Source organism: Peromyscus leucopus, chromosome 19, assembly GCF_004664715.2.
Source record: "Peromyscus leucopus breed LL Stock chromosome 19, UCI_PerLeu_2.1, whole genome shotgun sequence".
In the NCBI taxonomy this organism is placed as follows: Eukaryota; Metazoa; Chordata; class Mammalia; order Rodentia; family Cricetidae; genus Peromyscus; species Peromyscus leucopus.
Window position 1 is genome coordinate 67,195,381 of NC_051079.1, and position 21,134 is coordinate 67,216,514.

A 21,134-nucleotide genomic window follows, 5' to 3' on the forward strand; every position below is an offset into this window, starting at 1 on the left:
TAAAGATGGTTCAAAGTTACAGCTAGACAGCAGGGCCAGTACAGCTAGACTTCGCTGAGTTCTTACAACTAACATTTTCCAAAGATTCATTTTCCAATATTAGCAGACTATCAGTAAAAACAATTTCCAATATTAAATGAAGCATGTTATAGATTTCTGTTTGCAATCAGGCAACATATTCTCATACTGAAAGTCCTGAGAATCATGACATTTCATTGACCACAGAGTTGTTTTTATTCGTTTGGAATTGGTTTTCTTTTACTTTTTCTCACAGCACTTATTGATATCTTAGAAATTGTTGTTTTGTGCAATGCAACTTCAAGAAATACGAACTGTGGCCTGGCCAAACAGCTTGGTTGGTGAAGGCCTTGCTGCCAAGCCTGGTGACCTGAATTCAGTTCCGGGAACAAATACAGTAGAAGTTACTCCTGCATGCTGCCCTATGCCTTTCATATGCCTACATGCATACGTACACGCATATAAACTAAATGAACACATATGTAAAGTTTTAGAGTGTGGAACTGCTTCTTTCTAAGCTTCTCATTTCTGCTCCCACTCTCGGTCTCACACTCTCAGACGGCTCGGTTTCCCTCCTTTCTCTCTTACTTGTGTTTGTTTTCTGAGGTTAATAGTTCTCTTGTTAGTAGTTGGTTTCCCATTCTTTTCCTCATCCCACACTCTGCACTTTCATTTGTCATTTTCTCTCATTTCCTAGAACATGAGTGAGCAGAAAGCAGTTGGTAAACATTTCAGTCTCCTTGACTGACATTGGATCATTTTAAATTTTGTTTGATTTTGCCTTTCAAAATCCAAATGTTTCCAATGAGGACTTTACATTACTGACTTCAGTGTGTGTATGTGTTTGTTTGTTTATTGTTTTTTTCTGTCAGTGCTTTTTACTTTTCTCATCTTTTCTTAATTTTTTTTAAAGATTTATATTTTATGTGTGTGTGTGTGCTGCATATGTGTGCTTGAAAAGGCCAGAAGAGGGTATCCTGCAGCTGAAGTTACAAGCAGTTGTGGGACATTCAACCTAGATGTTGGAAATGAAACTGGTCCTCTGAAAGAACAGCCAGGGTTCTCCACTGCTGAGCCATCTTCCAGGACCCCTTCCCTTCTTTTTAAGCAACACCCTTGAACTCCCATCTCAGATGCCATAGAGAGCGTGTCTTTCTTGTCTGAGCGCTGGAGAGCACATGACTTTTTAGTCTACTTTCTGAAAATGGGACCACTGATGAGGAAGTGTTCCTGGCAGTAGCCTGCCATTCTCTGTTATTTTCTCTGACGACTCTGTCCACACTTGAGTGTCTTTTAGCAAAATGGTTGGAGTAAGTGGCGCATCATTTTCTGGGACACTTTCTTCTATCTTGTGCATCAGCAGAAAAAAAAATCACAGCGGTGGTCTCAGTGGACAATGCTAAAAACAAGACAGAAACTGCTATTATAAATGGGAAAAGTCAATTTGAATGTCAGTGCCTGCAGTGGGGGAGGCAGGCTGAAAGAAGCTGTGGCTTGAGAAAGTGAAGGAACTGCACTACAACCTGCTCATACTTCCAGCCTTATGCTCAAGGCACATTTAAGCATATTAGAGTAAGTGATTTTCATTGTGCTTGACTCCAGGGCTCCTTGGCTTCCTGCAGGGACCACACACTTGTGTCTGGGAGTATAAGCTGCTGCAAACACAGGTTCTTGAAGCACATAATTAATTACTGAAGCCAACTTGGAAAGTGTCATTTGTTCTCAGAGTCTGATTACTCTTGGATCTAAAGGCATGAGCCCAATGCCCGTGGCAACAGTTGACATGCATGATTTTGAGCAATGTGGCATTTGGGGAGATCCCTTTCCTCTCAGTGTTCTCCAACCATCAGCAGTGTTTTCTCAAGAGATTTTTGCAAAAATAATCATTGACATGGTAATGGGAGTGACTTGACCAAGGGGTGCAGCCTTCAAATAACATAGGACATTTCCTAAGCACTTACATGTAGTAATTACCCTTGTAAATTTGAGAAAGGGAAATACGGTATAGAGTGTGGATAAGGAATATAGTACATATAGAAAACAGTGTTTGGTGTGGGATTCATATATTTTTAATTTATTTAATTTTAGTGTGTCACACAACATAGCATTTTGTGGAATAATAAGTAAGATTGTGTTTAGATCACTCCATCTCCTGGAACAACACTTCTTCCAGGAATAACCTCTGTTCCAGATTTGGCATCTTTCCTTCCAAGTTCTGCTTCTCTTTCAGTGCTGACAAACTGCCCTCCAAAGAAGCTTTTTCCTGTGTTGGTCAATGACTGCTGGGCCTGGGGCCTGCCCTGCAATGAGGCTGATATTCCCAGTGCCACTCCAGCGGAGAGAGCTGATTTTCCCCTTCCAGTTACTCAGCCACCAGCAGTATAGCATGATGTTTGTTTCCCCGTGTCCCTATTATCGCAGGGTCACCAATTACTCACACTCTCAACAACCTGAAAGGAGAAAAAGTTGTTTAGCTGGCATTGTGTCAAAACTATTTTTTTGTACAAAATTATTTTATTGTATCATATTGTTTTGTAGTACTACGTTACAGAGAACTCATATCAGTAAAGGAATATTTAACTAGGTTGCATCTTAGGAAAACATGAAAGATTTACATGTGCTAATATTAAAAAAAAACATTTTCATGACAAATCAAAAAAGATAAAACCTGGGCAAATGATTCTTTTCCCCTTAGAATAAAAGAATTGCCATCACCACAGACATTTAATTTCAGTGATGTGGACATGCACTTGTATGTATGTTGATTTACAGATAAATATGCAGGGGGCTATATTTTATTGCAATTTCTCTCTGTGAGCAGTTGCTTTGAGGGAATAAATATAGAACCTGCTATTTTATATGGACATAGTTTTGTTGTTGTTATTGCTACCATTAAAGTCACATGAAATAGTAAACTGAAGTTTTGATTTTCATTTCTCAGCTTTCTATTTTTATTAAAACATTGACATAAGCATTTCTTGTTCTGCAATTTTGTTTTATAAATTCTGCTTCTTTCCCTGTTGGCTATTTTTCATTCTGTGAGATGTTTTTCTTGACTATACACACTTTCAGAAATCACTGTCTGAATCTTGCTGTTGTGTACTTTGTGGTGCTTGAATTTTGTATATAACAATACAGTTATTTCACACCTTCTATTATTTTGTACTTCAGAAACATCTTCTATTATACAGGGTTGCAAATTTTTATATTTTTTCCAAATCTGGTTTATGCTTTTGGATAGCTATCAATCCATAGTCTGCTCTGGATTGCTTTTCATGCTGGTGGGAGGAAGGAGGGTCACTTATTTATGTCTTTCTTTGTGTCTGCTTCTCCTCGGCTGACCATATAAACAAATTCTTTTCCTCCACTGTTTTTTTTTCAATAGTTTAAGAAACGCTGTGCAAGCATCTAGTGACTTAGAATTTGAGGCTCTGATCCATGTGTGTTCTGCCTCTGTATACAGAGAAATAGTTAAAACCTTGACAGTGAGGTACTGCATATTTGTACGTAAGTCTCTAACACACTACAAATTTGAATTTATGAGCCAGAACTCTTGGTTCAACACTGAAGACCGCACTACCACTCCATCAACAGTTCTGTCATCTTTTAAAGGAACAGGCCCTCTTCATACTTGTGTAAATAACCTTGAAACTTAAGGCTACTGTATCTCCACTTATGTATCTCCACTAACACAGAAACTTACTGATTTTTACCAACATACTTTGTCAGAGTTGAACATACTTTGAATAATGTGACAGAAGAATCTGTCTATCTTCACAATAATAATTGACAATCAGTATTTAGACACAAGCTATTTATCTATTTATCCTAAAGTCTGGAAGAAGATAAGGATGTCTACTCTCTATATACCTATTCAATATAGTACATGAAGTCTTAGCTAAAGCAATGAGACAAGTGAGATCAAGAAGATACAAATAGGAAAGGAAGGAGTCAAAGTATCTTTCACTGGTGCATGATACCCTAAATGCAACACTAGGAAACTTCTACAGCTGATAAATACTTTCACCCAAGTAGCAAGACACAAAATTAGCACAGATAAATTAATAGGTTTCCAATACACAAGAAACAAACATACTGAGAAAGAAATGGGTGAAACAGTATTCACAGTATCTCAAATAAAATATCTTGAGTTAACTCTAGCCAAGAAAGTGAAAGACCTGTATAATAAAAGTTTTACACTGAAGAAAGAATTTGAAGAAGACACCAAAAGATGGAAAGATTCCCCATGCTCATGGATAGGTAGTAGTATTATTATGAAAATGATCATCTATCAAAAGCAATCTACAAATTCAATTAATCCTCATCAAAATTCTAACACAATTCTTCACAGAAATTAAAAAAAAATCAACTTTCAACTTCATATAAGAACAACACCAACACGCACACACTAAAACAATCATGAAAATCCTGAATAATAAAAATAAACTTACGGAAGCTGTGGTGATATTATCTCCCCCAATATATTGTGCACCCCAATAAATTTATCTGGGGTGAGAGAACAGAACAGCCACTAGATTAAACATAGGTTTAGGCAGTGGTAGCACACGCCTTTGATCCTAGCCTTCTGGAGGCAGAGATCCATCCAGATCTCTGTGAGTTCAAAGCCACACTGGAAACCTCTAGGCATGAGGTTCCTTTAATCTCATAAAGTGATAGCAGGAAGCAGAAAGGTATATAAGGCATGAGGACCAGGAACTAGCCTAGTTAAGCTTTATGCTTTTAGAAGCAGTTCACTTTTAGCAGTAGATCCACTCAGATGAGGACACAGAGGCTTCTAGTTTGAGGAAACAAGATCAGCTGAGGAATTAGCAAGGTGAGGTCAGTTGTGTTACAGGAAGCATCTACAGACATCTGTTTTTTGGTTGTTTTTTGTTTTTTGGTTTTTTTTTGACAAAAGAGCACAAAAACAAACTCTAGGGAAAAGATAGCATCTTCAACAAATGATTTTGGCCAAACTGGAAGCCCATATGTAGAAAAATGCAAGCTGATATATGTCTATTGCCTTGTACAAATTTCAACTCCAAATAGATCAAGGGCATCAGCATAAGACAAGATATGCTGAATCTCATCGAAGAGATTGTGGGTAATATTCTTGAACTCATTGGCACAGGAAAAGGCTGTGCACCAATAGTATAGACACTACCATCAACAGCTGATAAATGGGACCTCGTGAAACTGAAAAGCTTCTGTATGGCAAATGACACTGTTATTCAGGCAAAGCAGCAGCCTATAGAATGGGAAAAGATATGTACCAATCATGCATCTAATAGATGCTGTGGAATAACTTTCTGTATGCTATGAATATGTACTCTTATTGGTTGATAAATAAAGCTGCATTGGCCTATGGCAGGACAGGATAAGGTTAGGCAGAACATTCAAACTAAAGACGAGATGAAAAAAGATGGAGTTGGGGGAGATGCCAGCCTGCTGCCCAAGGAGCAACAAGATGCCAGCTGACTGGTAATGCCACAGCCATGTGGCAACGAATAGATTAATAGAAATGGGTTGATTTAAGTTATAATAGTTAGCTAACAAGAAGCCTGACCCATAAGTCATACAGTTTGTAAATATTATAAGCCTTTGTGTGTTTATTTGGGACCAAGCAGCTGGGGGATGCAAATAGGAAAGATTTGTCCCCACTGCAAGGCCAGGAAGGACCAGAGAAACTTCTGGCTACAGATAGAGGGTTAGTATCTAAAATATAGAGAGAACTAAAATAATCTGAACATGAATAAAACAAATAACCCAACTAAAAAATGAAATTTCTGCTGGGTGGTGGGTGGCGCGCACACTCCAGCACTCAGGAAGCAGAGCCAGGTGGATCTCTGTGAGTCGAGGCTAGCCTGGTCTACAGAGCAAGATCCAGAACAGGCACCAAAACTACACAGAGAAATCCTGTCTCGAAAAACCAAAAAGAAAGAAAAAGAAAAGAAAAGAAATGCAATTTCTTCTTTTCCTCTTTTATTTTATTTTATAATACCATTCAGTTCTACATATCAGCCACAAATTACCTTGTTCTCCCCCCTCCCCTTCCCCCCAGCCCACCCCCCATTCCCACTTCCTCCAGGGCAAAGCCTCCCACAAGGACTGAGATCAACCTGGTAGACTCAGTCCAGACAGGTCCAGTCCCCTCCTCCCAGACTGAGCCAAGCATCCCTGCATAAGCCCCAGGTTTCAAACAGCCAACTCATGCACTGAGCACAGAACCTGGTACCACTGCCTAGATGCCTCCCACACAGATCAAGCCAACCAACTGCCTCACCTATTCAGAGGGCCTGATCCAGTTGGGGGCCCCTCAGCCATTGGTTCATGGTTCATGTGTTTCCATTCGTTTGGCTATTTGTCCCTGTGCTTTATCCAACCTTGGTTTCAACAATTCTCGCTCATACAAACCCTCCTCTTTCTTGCTAATTAGGCTCCCAGAGCTCCACCAGGGGCCTAGCCATGGATGTCTGCATCCAGATCCCTCAGTTGTTGGATGGGGTTTCTAGCACGACTATTAGAGTGTTTGGCCATCCCATCACCAGAGTAGGTCAGTTCGGGCTGTCTCTCGACCACTGCCAGCAGTCTATTGTGGGGGTATCTTTGAAACAACCTAGATGCCCTTCAGCTGAAGAATGGATAAATAAAATGTGGCACATATACACAGTGGAATATTACTCAGCAGAGAAAAACAATGACATCATGAGGTTTGCAAGCAAATGGATGGATCTAGAAAAAATCATCCTGAGTTAGGTAACCCAGACTCAGAAAGACAAATATGGTATGTACTCACTCATAGGAGGATACTAGATGTGGAACAAGGATGACTGGACAGCTACTCACATCACCAGGGAGGCTATCTGGAAACAGGACCCCAAGAAGGACATGGGGATCACCCAATGACAGAGAAATGGCTGAGATCTACATGAACAGCCTGGACATGAGTGGGAGTAATGAAGGGTGAGTGTCGAGGGAAAGAGAGTTTGTGGGAGCGGGAGATCCCAGCTGGATCAAGAACAGAGAGGGAGAACAAGGAATAGGAGACCATGGTAAATGAAGACCACATGAGAAAAGGAAGAAACAAAGTGCTACAGAGGCCCACAGAAATCCACAAAGAAATGAAACTTCTTAAGGACTAAGAAAAGTGTTCTCAAACGATGAAACACAAATGTCTGAAAAACACTTAAATAAATGCTCAATATCCTTTGCCTTCAGGAAAATACAAACTAAAACTACTATGAGATTTCATCTTACCCTGGTCAGAATGACCAAGATAAATTAAAAAATTTGCTGACAAAAATGCAGGAAAAAGGGAACATTTATTCATTGCAGGTGAGAATACAAACCCATACAGCCACTACGGAAATCAATGTAGTGGTTCCTCAGGAAGCTGAGGATCAGTTTACCTTAACACCCAGCTGTATCACTCATGGGCATATTTCCAAAGATCTCTACATCTTACTACAGTGATACTTGCTCACCCATGTTCATTATTGCTCTATTTATAATAGCCGGATTGGAAACAGTCAAATTTCTCTCAACTTACATGGATCATGAAAATGAGGTACATTATACAATGGAATATTATTCAACTGTCAAGAAAAATGAAATTATAAAATTTTCAAGTAAATTGATAGAGGTAGAAAAATCATCCTGAGTGGTATAACTCACACCCCAAAAGACAAATAATGCATATTTTCTCTTATATGTATATGTTAATTTATAAGCTTTCAATATGTGTGCTAAAATCTGAATAACCACAGAGCTTACGTACCAAGTAAGGGACCAGAGAAGAGGATGGGATCTCCCAAAAAAAGTAGAGATAGAATATGGTATTGTGGAGAAATAAAGAATAAACTAGAAATAGGATAATTAAATGGGAAGCAGGATAGAAGAAAAGGGTAAAGGAGGGAATATGGGAAGGAACAAGGAACACCAAGGGCCTTTAGAAAATATATGAAGACCTACTAGTGCAGAAGATTCCTAAAATGTTTATATATGTGAAATAAATATGAAGAAAGTCACCACAGAATGGAGAAGACAAAGCCACAACTAGACATCTTATATAACCAAGTAAAACCTCCAGTGCCAAGAATGGGTTAGATAATGTTTGAGTCATTGGCAAAATGACCCCATCCAAAACATCACAAGCCATTGCCAAGGCCACTGGTTTCTCCCCACAACCTGATAGTAAGGCCTTACTCTTGAAGACAATACTTACTCATGTCATCAAACACAGAGAAATCAAGCCAGTGCCTGCAGGGAACCATGGAATTGGCTTGGTCTAGCTGCCTTGAGAGGCATGCATCAAAGCTTTTTCAGGTTACGGTCCATGGCTTCTGGGGCACAATTGCCTTCTAGTTCCTGAGAGACCAATGCACTCCTCAGGCAGTGTTTCTCCGTATGTTCTCTTAGTAGTCAAGGAAGCCTGGAAACTTGACAGTACAATTGGTCTTAGGCATTAATCTTGTGTACCCTGTATAGCTTGTAAGTGTCATTGTATCCTACCAACTACATATATTGAATCTGGCAATAGCCATTACATTCTGTTTCTGATAAAGGTATAAAAAGTCTGATTGCTCTCAATAAAATTGTCACAGCCTCAGTTGTACCGTGGACCCTCAAACCTGGTCTGATTTTATTACTTACTGCCCTGCCATATCAGGTGACCTTGGCCTAGTAAGTGTAGGCAATTACAAATGCCAAACTAGAAGCCTAGCCCCTATAGACTAATGCTATTGTGCTGGAAGGTACTTTGCATACTACCAGAGGAGAAAGGCAATCATCAGTATCACCTAGCCACAAACTCTACAATCTACAAGAGCAACCTTCCTATAAGATGCACTGACATAATAGTGGCACAAATATTATGAGAGTAACCAACCATTTTCTGACCGGATTTAAAGTATGCTTCATGATATAGAACTCATACTTGACACTACTAAGGTAGTCAAGAGCCTGGGACTAGATATGTATCCTAAGAGAAAGCCTATTACTATTATTGATAAATGAACACAATAACAAAATGGCTTCTGATGACATATTTTTATACCCATAGATCAGTGTCTCTCAGCTCTCTTCAGAGAAGCTTCTTCTTACAGTAGATGGGAACTAACATAGAGACTCACAGCTGGACAATGTGCAGACACTGAGACTTTGGAGCTCTCAGTACTAAACTGAATGTCTCCATCCAATCCCTACCCTCAAGGGTCAGGGATCAATGAGGCAGTGGAGGTGGAAAAATGAAGAGCCAGAAGCTGTGGATGACTCTGAGGAAACAGTGTCTTCCAGACACAACAGGACTGATGCACATATGAACTCACAGAGACTGTCAGCACACACAAGACCTGTACAGAATCTATCAAGAAGGGGTACCAGCACTGAGAGAGGGGACTTAACATGGGTTCCCACCCCTAAACAAGAAGTTGTTTGCCGTTGAAACCTGACAGCAAAAGGGAAATCATTTTTCTCCAATGTAGTGTCACTGGACACATCAACCGCACTTCAGGGCAGGCCCTCTGCCCAGAAGTCACTTGCCAACATAAAACAAACTCCATGTTTTTTGTGGGTTGTTGTTTTGTTTTGCTTTGTTTTAGCATTTTTTGTCTTATTTTTTAAATTTGTTTTGATTTTAGTGTTTAGGGTTGTTTCTCTTTTAGAGACAAAGACATGAAGTTACATGGGTTGGGAATGGGGGCGTGGAATCTGGAGTGGTTGGGGGGACCACAAAGAAAATATATTGTAGGACAAAATTTCAAATGAAAAAAAAAAAAGGGAAAAGAACCCCACCCCTGAAGGGACTCTTTTGAGAGGCAACTTTGGTCCCATTATCTTCCTCTGCCATTTTCAGGGCTTTTTTGTAAACCTTGAATCTTTTGACATTTCTTCTCCCTTCCTTTTGTACTAAAAATTTCCTTTGTTTTCCTAGAACTTATTAGAATCATATAAATATATTTATGTCATATATATCATATATGATTGTAGCTAGAGTTTTCCAGCTTTGCCCACAGTCAGGACAAATCTTTGTCACCCGCCAGTCCCACAGCTGCTCAGACCCAACCAAGTAAACACAGAGACTTATATTGCATACAAACTATATGGCCATGGCAGGCTTCTTGCTAACTGTTCTTATAGCTTAATTAATCCATTTCCATAAATCTATACCTTACCACATGGCTGGTGGCTTACCGGCGTCTTCACATGCTGCTGGTCATGGCGACGGCTGGCAGTGTCTTTCTCTGCCTTCCTGTTCCCTCAGTTCTCCTCTCTGTTAGTCCCACCTATACTTCCTGCCTGGCCACTGGCCAAACAGTGTTTTATTTATTGACCAATCAGAACAATTTGACATACAGACCATCCCACAGCATATGATACATTGAAAACAAAATTTTCATAATCACCCAAAAGTTACTGACGTGTGTGTGTGTGTGTGTGTGTGTGTGTGTGTGTGTGACAACTATTAAAGAAAAAGAGGCCATGAATTCAAAAGAGAGTGAAGGGCACGTGGAATGGTTAGAGGGAGGAAAGGAAAAATGACAAAATTATATTAACCTCAAAAAAAAAAAAAGAAAAATCCCAAACTCAAGCTGTTTCTCAGCTTCCACATCACGCATCTGTTTGTCTGCAGTTACTCCACTGGCTGCACTCACTGCGAAGGAACGCACAGTGCGTTTCCACTGTGGTGTGGTAGCCTGCCTTCCCTAAGGAGAGCACTTTCTATTGATGTTAGCGTCCTGATTTAGCTAGAGAGAAGAATTGTCGCACAGGACACTAGGAAAGAAAGCAGCGTAGGCTTAGCTATGATCTGTCTATTTACTACTTGGTGATATTTGGAAATCGATCTCTCTCTACCTACACCTACGCCTCTCCGCACTGAAAATCCACAGTTGCCTTTTTACACAGAGACAGATTTTCAGCTGCAACCACAAGCCCACCAGTTTAACAACACTTCCTTGTCAATAACTTTTGTGCTACTGTGAAAGTTTAGTTTCATTCATTCACACACACACACACACACACACACACACACACAATGTGATTTAAGTAAACTAGAGAACAAGTCGGGTTAATTGGTAGTGGTAGAAAAAAAAAAGGAAGAAGAAATGTCAAAAGGTTAAAGTTTTACAAAAATGCCCTGAAAGAGGCAGATAAAGACAGGACCTGAGTTACCTCTCAAAAGGCCTCCTTCTCCCCACATTGTGACTCCTTTTCGTGACAAGGGAGAGTGCTTGGACCAAAGCAGAGATGCTAGAAGAAGCATGGGAGGACTAGCATTAGAACCTTGAGGGACAGGACACATGTGGACCACTCTCCAAGAATTAAACTGAAAGCTACGGAGGACCAACCGACAAACACGCCTAACATTTTTATTAATAGCAGCTTATTTGCTTCGCATAGAAACAATTGCCTGGCCGCGTTTGAAACTGTGGGGGTGGTGTAGAAAGTAAGAGCGGTTTCATTATTTTGCTTTAGGGGAAAATAGATATGTTTTTAAAGCCTTCTTCCGTAGGTCAACCACACACATTGCCTGCCTTAATCCTATCTTCCCTGGGAAGACTTTAAGTTCCTTAATGTCAAATCATCCTGCCATCACGGCCATCAGAAAACTGACCCCTAAAGGTGGGGAGAAGCTCTTTCAAATCTAGTTCTGAGTGGTGTCTTGCGTGGGAACAGGGAGAAATAAGACTGGAAAAATAAGCTGGAACGAGTCTCGGTGCCATTGTATCTTCTTCCCGCTAACGTGTAATTAGAGCTGGCAGGCATGTGGCAGATGCTTTTTCAGTGTGCTATCTGCACACAAAGCTCAAAACCGTTTCCAAATGGTAATTTCTGGTCCTTCCTCTTTGGCCCGGTAGTGGTCTGTGTTGTGTGAGTGCGCTGTGTAATTGTGACCCCTAGTGGCCAACGGGGTGACTTCAATAGATACAAGCTACTCTTACAATGATAAAATTTTTTTTCATCTTAAATTTTCTATCTAAATCTTACTTAAAGTCAAGCTTTGTCCTACTATTTGATGGTGGTGTGTGCTCTAACTCCACCTTCCTTTCTCAAGATGATTATAAAATCTTTATAACCTATTTATGCATCTATTTATATATAAATATGAGCATATTTATGTATAAATTATATGTATACACACACACACACACACACACACACACACACACACACACACACACAAAGAAAAGAGGCTGAAAATACAAACCAAGGAATGATACCACAGGCCCCACTTATATCAAATGTTTCCCAAGATTTTCCTGTTTAAGCCCCCAAAGAAGTATTTTCCTTAGACCCATTTTTATAGTTACATTGTATACCTTGAAGCCTTCGCTCAAAATGCAAACAATTTGTGTAGATTATGTAAATATCTAGAATAAAATAACTAAGAATACTTTTAAATATTTCATGGGATACATAAAATAATTATCTGGAAATTGAAGGATTGTGCATTGAACTGGGTCAATATGAAAGCAGGACAGTCACAAAAGTGTAATCTGGAATGTCATAGAATGTCTAACATTTACACAACATATATATTGAGGACATTTTCATTTGCACAAACAGAAAGTATTTATTGCATTGGATATTGTAGCTAGAGTTTTCCTGCCTTGCCCACAGTCAGGACAAATCTTTGTCACCCGCCAGTCCCACAGCCGCTCAGACCCAACCAAGTAAACACAGAGACTTATATTGCTTACAAACTGTATGGCCATGGCAGGCTTCTTGTTAACTGTTCTTATATCTTAAATTAACACATTTCTATAAATCTATACCTTGCCACATGGCTGGTGGCTTACCGGCGTCTTTACATGTTGCTTGTCCTGGCAGTGGCTGCAGTGTCTCTCTGACTTAGCCTTCTGCTTCTCAGAATTCTCCTCTCTTCTTGTCCCACCTACTTCCTGCCTGGCCACTGGCCAATCAGTGTTTTATTTATTGACCAATCAGAGCAATTTGACATACACCATCCCACAGCACTTCCCCTTTTCTTTTTTTAAAAAGGAAGGTTTTAACTTTTACACATCTCCAAAGCCAGCTTGGTATATTTGGGAATTTAGGTGTAGCTTCTCTTACTACTTCCTGCTGGAGGGGGGCGCTGTATCTTATGGGGACATAAAGAAAATTTTAGGAAATGGAGTCGTCCATGAGGGTGTATCGTCTGAGCCAGTTGCCTTGAAACCATTCTGGATGTTGGATCATCTGGGCCATGGTGTCATCGGAGACCGTTCAGGTGGTCTTGGCTTGTCAAACCTGATGTATCTTAATCTGGAACAAATCCATAGCCTCTGGCTTTCTGTAGAAACAAAAGCAGAGCCTCTTTTCCAAAGCAACATATCCTTAGAGCCAAATTTTGAAGTCAAGGTAACTTTAAAATATACATTTTGGCATAACTCAACAGCTTTTGCAATCAAATGTTTTTCTTCAGTTACGAATATCAAAGAGAACATAATCCAGATTCTCTGTGTGGTAGCCATCTTTATGTGGCTTATGTTTTATATTACCTTGAGCCTATTGATTTAAACTGCACCATTCTAAGATTGAAAAGGCGCTGTGGCTGCTGGCTCCTCCCACTTCAGCTTCTGAACATGGCGGTGGTACGTTTTTCCGCCAGCTTTGGGAGCCATCAACTCTCAGAAATAGTGGGTCTATGCTTCTTATCAAAGCAGTGTGTAGCCCAGAAACCTCTTTTTGTTTTGTACTAGCAAAGGCTAAATCCACCACGCAGCTTAATGTGCCACTTGCAGAGGCCTCATTTCCGCCATACTGCAGGTCAAGCGCACATGCCAGGAACCTGCCAGTAACTCAAACCGGCAGCTGCTGCTCATTTGAGAGAGACAATTAGGAAGCTGTTTTTAGCTCTGTTTTAGAATCTTTTCTCAGGTTTTAGGTGGAAACTCTACCAACTTGTTGGGCGCCGTTTGTAGCTAGAGTTTTCCTGCCTTGCCCACAGTCAGGACAAATCTCTGTCACTCACCAGTCCCACAGTCGCTCAGACCCAACCAAGTAAACACAGAGACTTACATTGCTTACAAACTGTATGGCCGTGGCAGGCTTCTTGCTAACTGTTCTTATAGCTTAAATTAACCCATTTCTATAAATCTATACCTTGCCACATGGCTGGTGGCTTACCGGCGTCTTCACATGGTGCTTGTCCTGGCAGTGGCTGCAGTGTCTTTCTGCCATAGCCTTCTGCTTCCCAGAATTCTCCTCTCTCCTTGTCCCACCTACTTCCTGCCTGGCCACTGGCAAATCAGTGTTTTATTTATTGATCAATCAGAGCAATTTGACATACAGACCATCCCACAGCAGGATATCTATAAATTTTATGTTAGTTAAAGCAAGGCTCGCTACTGAATTTTGCAACTATATATTCCCAATGCACAGGTAGGCAACTGATCTCACTTAGAGTCACAGCACTAGTTTGTAACAGCTTACGGTGAAGTCCTTCTTCCTGATTTTGTGATCAGCGTCTTTTTTATACTGATAGATGAGAAGGACTCCTGCTGCAGCCACCTTACTCAGCGTGGAAGAGAGGAGAGGGAGCAGAAACCTGGAAGGCGAAATGAGGAAGCATGGCATGAACTGAGCTGAGTCATCATTTATCTACCAGTGAGCGCCTCAGACTAGATCATACTGAACTCAAAAGCAAAGGAAGAAACTTCTGAGAATTGGAACAACGAATATTATGAGCTAATGTAGTTCAGATTAAGAATTAGAATCCTGGTGTCTTTAAATTGTATTATCAGTAAGCCACTGATTGCTTTATTAACCTGCACATTGTGCCAGGGAGTAGAAATGATAAAATTAGTATTCTTCATTGAGATGTGGCTGCTTTAAGTAAGTTACATTGTATCACTTTTTGACAAAACTAAAAGGTAAATATTGCTCATTTTCTGTAAATGAAGTCTGAGGTGTGGCAATGTCAAGCAAATTGTCCAAGGCCTTCAGCTTCAGCATAGCTCACTCCATCCCTTGCTCTTTTTTGCCAGGCACAGGTATGTGTCACTGAGTTCCTGCTCCCTTCTAGGCTTCTCAAAGCCCCACACATGGAGCACAAACTAGTCCAAGACAGGGAGACATAGTCAATGCAACAGGAAATAAATTTCAAAACAGCGAGTAAAATTAAGCCAGTTTCAGTGCATAACAAAATTGAGCATTAAAAACATCGAAGTTTTTTTTTTTAAGGAAGAGACTTCATTGTATCTATTAAGCATAGATTCAGATGATTTTAGAGTAACTGTCTAACAAAACAAGTGAAAAATATGTCTAAGGATTGTTTGTAGTCTATATGAGCTATTTGGAAAACCTCAGCACTGTGTGACTTCACCATTCTAGTGTAGAAAGTCTCTTGGACAGGAAAATGCTTCCCTATAACCATTGTGGAGGGGGATGGGACATGAACAGAGGCTGATATTTTGCTCCAAGGAGAAATAAGGAGGGAAGAAGTTGAGGGCAATAAAGACAAAAGGAGACAGATGTGGTGGCATGGACCTGTGTTCCCAGCATCCACAAAGCAGAAGTTAAGACCAGAGGATCACAAAAGTTGGAGGACAGAATGAGGTATGTGCAGACTTTAGGACCAGCTTGAGTTACCCCACAAAATTTTGCTTCAACAAAAAAAAAATAAAGCCTGTGTAGGAATCATCTGCCCGACATATATGGTGCTCTGGCTTGGATCCCCAGCATCGAGGAAAAAAGAGCACAGCCATGGTCATAGAGGGCAAGAGTTCACCATGAATATTTTCCTGTTTTTAAGGAGACAGCATGTAAAGACTGACTGTTAAACAAAAACCAGACCACAAAGCAGCCATTCTTGCCTAAGATTATAGTTACGTAAATATTATATTCACATATACATTAAGGTTAGAGTCTTTCTTGGGAGTCTGCCGCATTGTCAAGATTCAGAAGTGGAATCCAAGAGAGTTTTCCATCCCCCAGCAGGACACACGACAGATTTTTCTTTCTTTATGTATTTGAATTTGGCCAAATTATCTGTTCTCTAAATAAGGAGTATCTTGTCTATAATAAGATTAGAGCATTAGGAAGCCCTTGAATGCCATTTACAGATACATAATAATACATCCCCTCAGTGGAGTGCTTCCCAAGCAGCGCTGAAAGTCAAAGATGTAATCAAAATTAGATATTTAAATTAACTTAACATCTTGAACTTCATATTCATGATTCATACTGAATAAGTTTCTTGATTACTTGGAGGCTTCATTTCCTCATTTGTTAACTGGAACGAGTTCCTTCAGGAAGGTCTGTATGAGGAATAAATGAAATAAACGTGAAAAAATCCCCAGAACTCAAATACTAGTTGATTCATCTATTATGCATGACCCTTTTGTCTCCTTTGCAGGTCCAGAGCTATGCAGTACCAGTTGCTCTACGCTAACAATCTTCTGCCAATTACAGGATTTTTTTTTTTCAAAATTTGTTTTGTAATTGCAAGTAGGCTCTTTTTTTTTTCTTCATTTTTTGATAACTCCTATCTCTATTGGAGTGGTAAACTTATTTTTCTGTTCACTTCTTCCCTTTCCATTAATTCTACTCACTTCTAATCTGAACAAAGTCACAGGACATATCCTTGTCTGGGCTGCCATTGGACTACTGGCTATACTTGACTATATCAAAGTATATTTCAAAAGTACACTTAAACTATACTTCAAAAATCTTGGGGCATCTCTAGGCTCCAGTGGTTAGCGCTAGGGTTTTTATTCTTTCTATTTGTATTAATTTTAGCTCATTGTTTTGTGGTGCTGCAAACTGAGTCCCATGGTCTCACACATGATAGACAAGCCCTTTATCACCAAACTACACTGCCAGTTAACCAAACTCTCTGGGCCACAGTGCTGCTAGATACACAACGTCTTTAGAAGGGTTTTATTATATGTTTTCATTTTTCCTTCCACATTTTTATGAGTGTGTTCTGTAAAGGTTTTAGGGTATTTTTGTTTTGGTTTTCTGGATCTCCAGATTGATACATAAGAAGACATTTATCAGCATGTTTCATATAGACAAACAACAGAAATAGTTGAAGCTCTAGACTGAATTCTCTACGCTGGTTGGGCATGCTATCCCCAAACTGTCCTGGATCATCTCAACTGTAGGTAGATTTTCTGTCCTTCCCTGTGCCCACAGTTATGCATTCATAACTCAGCAATTCAGAGAAAAACTATAAAATGTAAAAAAAAAAAAACCACGCAATGTAAAATTATGGGTGAAAACTATTTCCATAGTCTATGAATGTCTTTCTTCATATGCCTCTTGCAGATACTCTGACATTTATTCAGATGAGGAAGGAAAGCCAACTACTAATTCATTATCATGAATTTCTTTGTGAAAACAATTCTCAGTGCTGTTGATAAATATGAAGTAAGAAGTTAGGATGAAAAGTGGCACACTAATGTTGAAATCCAGGGGAAAAAAATCTTAATATGCTGGAATAATCCTAATAGCTCCATGTTCACAGCGCCATTTATGTCAGGAGAAACACAAAGTCAGACTAAGGAAAAGGGAAATTCTATAGTTGAAGTAAAGTGTTCAACCTGAAGAAAATATTCATTCCATGATGGATGCTTTCTAGGCAGGAAGAATGTCTTCTCAAAAGCTTTGAATTTCCTTGCATTGCATCTGAAGGTGATCCATAATGTAGTCTTGAAATGTCTGCTTTGTAAGCATCAAGGGTTCGAAGTTTTTGAACCACATGTATTTCAACTGAATGCATTTCATTGCATCCCTAGAATATATGCATTGCTGCATGTCTGTAACTACTTCCAACCCCATGGCATGTAAGACACCCTCCTCTCTGATTGATGTTCCTTAATAAATTCTATCAAAAGTAAAAATTTGTCAAGCAATACATATTAAGGATAATGCACAAGATAAATTGTCAAAATAAACTGAGAAATACAATATGAACTAAATACTCTGCCTGTTAAAAATAAATAGCACTTTGAGACATATGAAGGTTTTAAGAAAGAATGCCAGATGGGTCATTTGAAGCTGGAGGGGATGCTAAGTCATTCAGGCAAATGCTCTTTACACACTTCTTAATATCTGAAGGTTACTTCAATTAATTCAAACCGAAACTTGGGAACAACATATAATCACCAGGGTGGAAGTTAAGTGAGAGGTCATAATATCCTGTGCCACCCTCCTCCCTCCTCCACTCCCTACACTAGTCATAGCACATCTCTGTTGAGCCATCGAGGAAATAAAAGTCAAAAATGCATTTGTTACAACTAATATCAAAACTGGTCAAGAAAATATTAAGAACTATTTTGTTCCCTTCCCAAACAACTCCAAATATTGTCAGTACTGGTTGTGGCATCCGTTAATACTAGCAGTGCAAGGTACTGTTAAGTTTTTTTTACAATGAATATATTTTAATTTTTTCTTGCCATTAAAATGTGGCTGCAGTGGTTCCAAGAATGGCAGCTGCCTTTAAGACAAGAGTAAAAGTGACTGAGCAGCAGTGAAGGTCCACTAAGGGAAAGCTATTTCCTTCTGGTGAAGAGGACAAATATCTGGCCAGGGTGGGGACATGACACTCCAGCTGGGCAGGTCAATGACCTGGCTAAGAACCTCTGCTTGGGAAGGTGAGACCACCCCTAGGAAGCAGATTCACTTTAAGCCAAGCTAAAGATACAGAGCAGTTATCCTTTTAATAAGATAACGTATACCTTTCCTTCCTACAATTCCTGCCCCCCAGCACAGCAGCCTTGCATCTTCCCAAGTCTATATACTCTTTCTGGATTACTCAGAAACTTGATTTTCTTTTCTCTCTCTCTCTTCTCCCATCTCTGATGAAGCATGCTTTCTCTGGAACTTAGGACCTCCTTGCGCTTTCTCTAAAGCTCCTCCCCCAACCCCCACCCTCTTTTGCTAACACCACCCCCTACCCCCCACCCCACCCCACCCCTTGCCTGGCTGGCCTGCGTGCTGATTTCATTCAAGCAACATGGCTTTTATTCCTACTGTTCTCCATTCTCCTCCTCCAGGCAGCTGCTGAGATTTACAACCTTAAGTTTTTTCTTTTGTTTTGTTTTACTTTCTTTTAACTCTCTAATAAAATTATTCTGGAGCTAATATTGGAGTGTTTTCTTAATTTTTTTTCTTTGACAGTTATTGTTTGTGGATTTTACATCATTCTTTTGTTATGATCAGCTTGCAGGGACCCCCAAAAGACCACCATGGAGACCAAATCCATATGTAAAAGCAAAGAGCCTTTATTTCAAGCTTGGAGCTTGGTCTCCCTGTCTGTCCAATACACAGGTGAGAACGAGCCTGGGCAGGGTGGGTTTTTTTTTTTTTTTTTTTTTTTTTATCATAGCAGAGGTTGGGGTGAGGGAATTTCCAGGGTTCAGGACCCTGATTGGCTGGCGTTTGTTTAGGCGTACTGGGAATGTTTGGAATGTCAAGTACTTTCCCTTAGATGCAGGCTCTCTCTGGGTGGGTCAGCTCATGGCTTCTCCTGGATCCAGGTGTTGCCTGCCAGTAACCCCGTCACAGAAACTGTGTCTGGGCCTCTAAGCCTGTCATGGCAGCTGTGAGGTCAAGCTGTTTTGGGCCCCCACACACATTCTGATCCAACTCATCTTCCAGTCCCCTAACATCCACCCTCTGCCCTTGCCAAATGCGCCCCCCCCAAACAAACAAACAAACAAAAAAGCAAATTTAAAAGAAAACCAAAAAACAGAGCAAAACAAACAAAAAAAAAGAGAGAGAGAGAAAAGAATCTTGTAATGGATGCTGTGGTGTGGCCCGTTGAGTCACAGAACTTGTCCTTTAGTCCATCCATCTTCACTTGCAAGTCTTCATTGCCACGAATCATTGGTCTGACAGGAGGCTTCTGGCTTCTGCGGTGCCACTGATCATGGGCTCTCACCGGGGCTCCTGTTGGATATCCTGTTACTGTCCTTTGTCGTGGGATCTGTAGGTTCGTCCCCTTCACCTGCTCCAGCAGTTCATAGATGAGGTGGACTTTGCGGTAGGCCAATTTATAGCCCTGGTTAAGGACCTGGGTGGTAGCTGGGTTGGTCAGCTTTCCCTCGTAGTCAATACCTGGGTAAGCTCTCCAGCGATGCCTTGGCTAGCTCACCCAATGTAGCCTGCAGCAAGGAGCAGGGCCAGTTCTCCTGCTCTCAGGTCCTCAGATCCAGGTCACCCACACTCACAACACCAGGGCCAGCTCTACTGTTCTGCTCAGGTGAGGTGCAGTGTCTCCCAATTGCTGTAGGGGGCAGCTCTCTTGCTCTTAGGCTTAAATTTTTTTTTTTTTTTGTAAGGCTAAAATTCCTGAGGGGACTTGATTTCTCTGGCATCATTTGGTGAGCAGAGAGAGACTCCCACAAATCTCTAACTACAGTAGGAACTGCAGATAACAGTGTTTTCTCCTCAACAAAAAGTGACTTTTCTTGGATCCACAGCAAATGTTGGCTACTATTTCCTTGGCCACCACTGACGTCTAGTTTATGTAATTCATCAAAGCAGATGGGGGAAAGTGGACTTTCTTGCTCTTGGACCTATTTGTACAGCAATGAACAAAAGCAGGCTTCTATATTCTAGGGACAAGGGGAAGTGGTCATTCAACTGGCCAGTTCTGCTACTTCACCTGAAGCCATGAATCATCATCCCGTAATTATTCCACAATCTTCTTGGAGCCGGTGAATGTTACCAGGAAATTGATATCGAGTCCTAAATCTGTATTCTCAATCTGGACTTGGATGACAGTGACAGCTAAATTCAGAAAAGTAGAAAAATAGAGACTGTTTCTAGTGGAAATACTTGAAGAGCAGGTCAAGTGTATGGAGATGGATTCAAATTTCCAGTATGTCACAGCTGGTGGCTTACTTTGGTTTTCAAGTTTCTGCTTAAAAAATCATCCTTCTAGTCTATATTCTGTTAATATTTGAAAGTACTAGTATTTGAAAACTCATTTATGTACTCCCAATTACTTGGTTAAGAATGTCCCTTCTTAGCCGGGCGGTGGTGGCGCACGCCTTTAATCCCAGCACTCGGGAGGCAGAGCCAGGCGGATCTCTGTGAGTTCGAGGCCAGCCTGGGCTACCAAGTGAGTTCCAGGAAAAGGCGCAAAGCTACACAGAGAAACC

At 40.4% G+C, this 21,134-nt stretch overlaps 1 pseudogene; it reads right to left on the reverse strand.

Annotated features, from left to right (window-relative positions):
- Nucleotides 1-21,134, reverse strand: part of LOC114694935 — a 31,126-nt pseudogene that overhangs the window by 9,728 nt on the left and 264 nt on the right.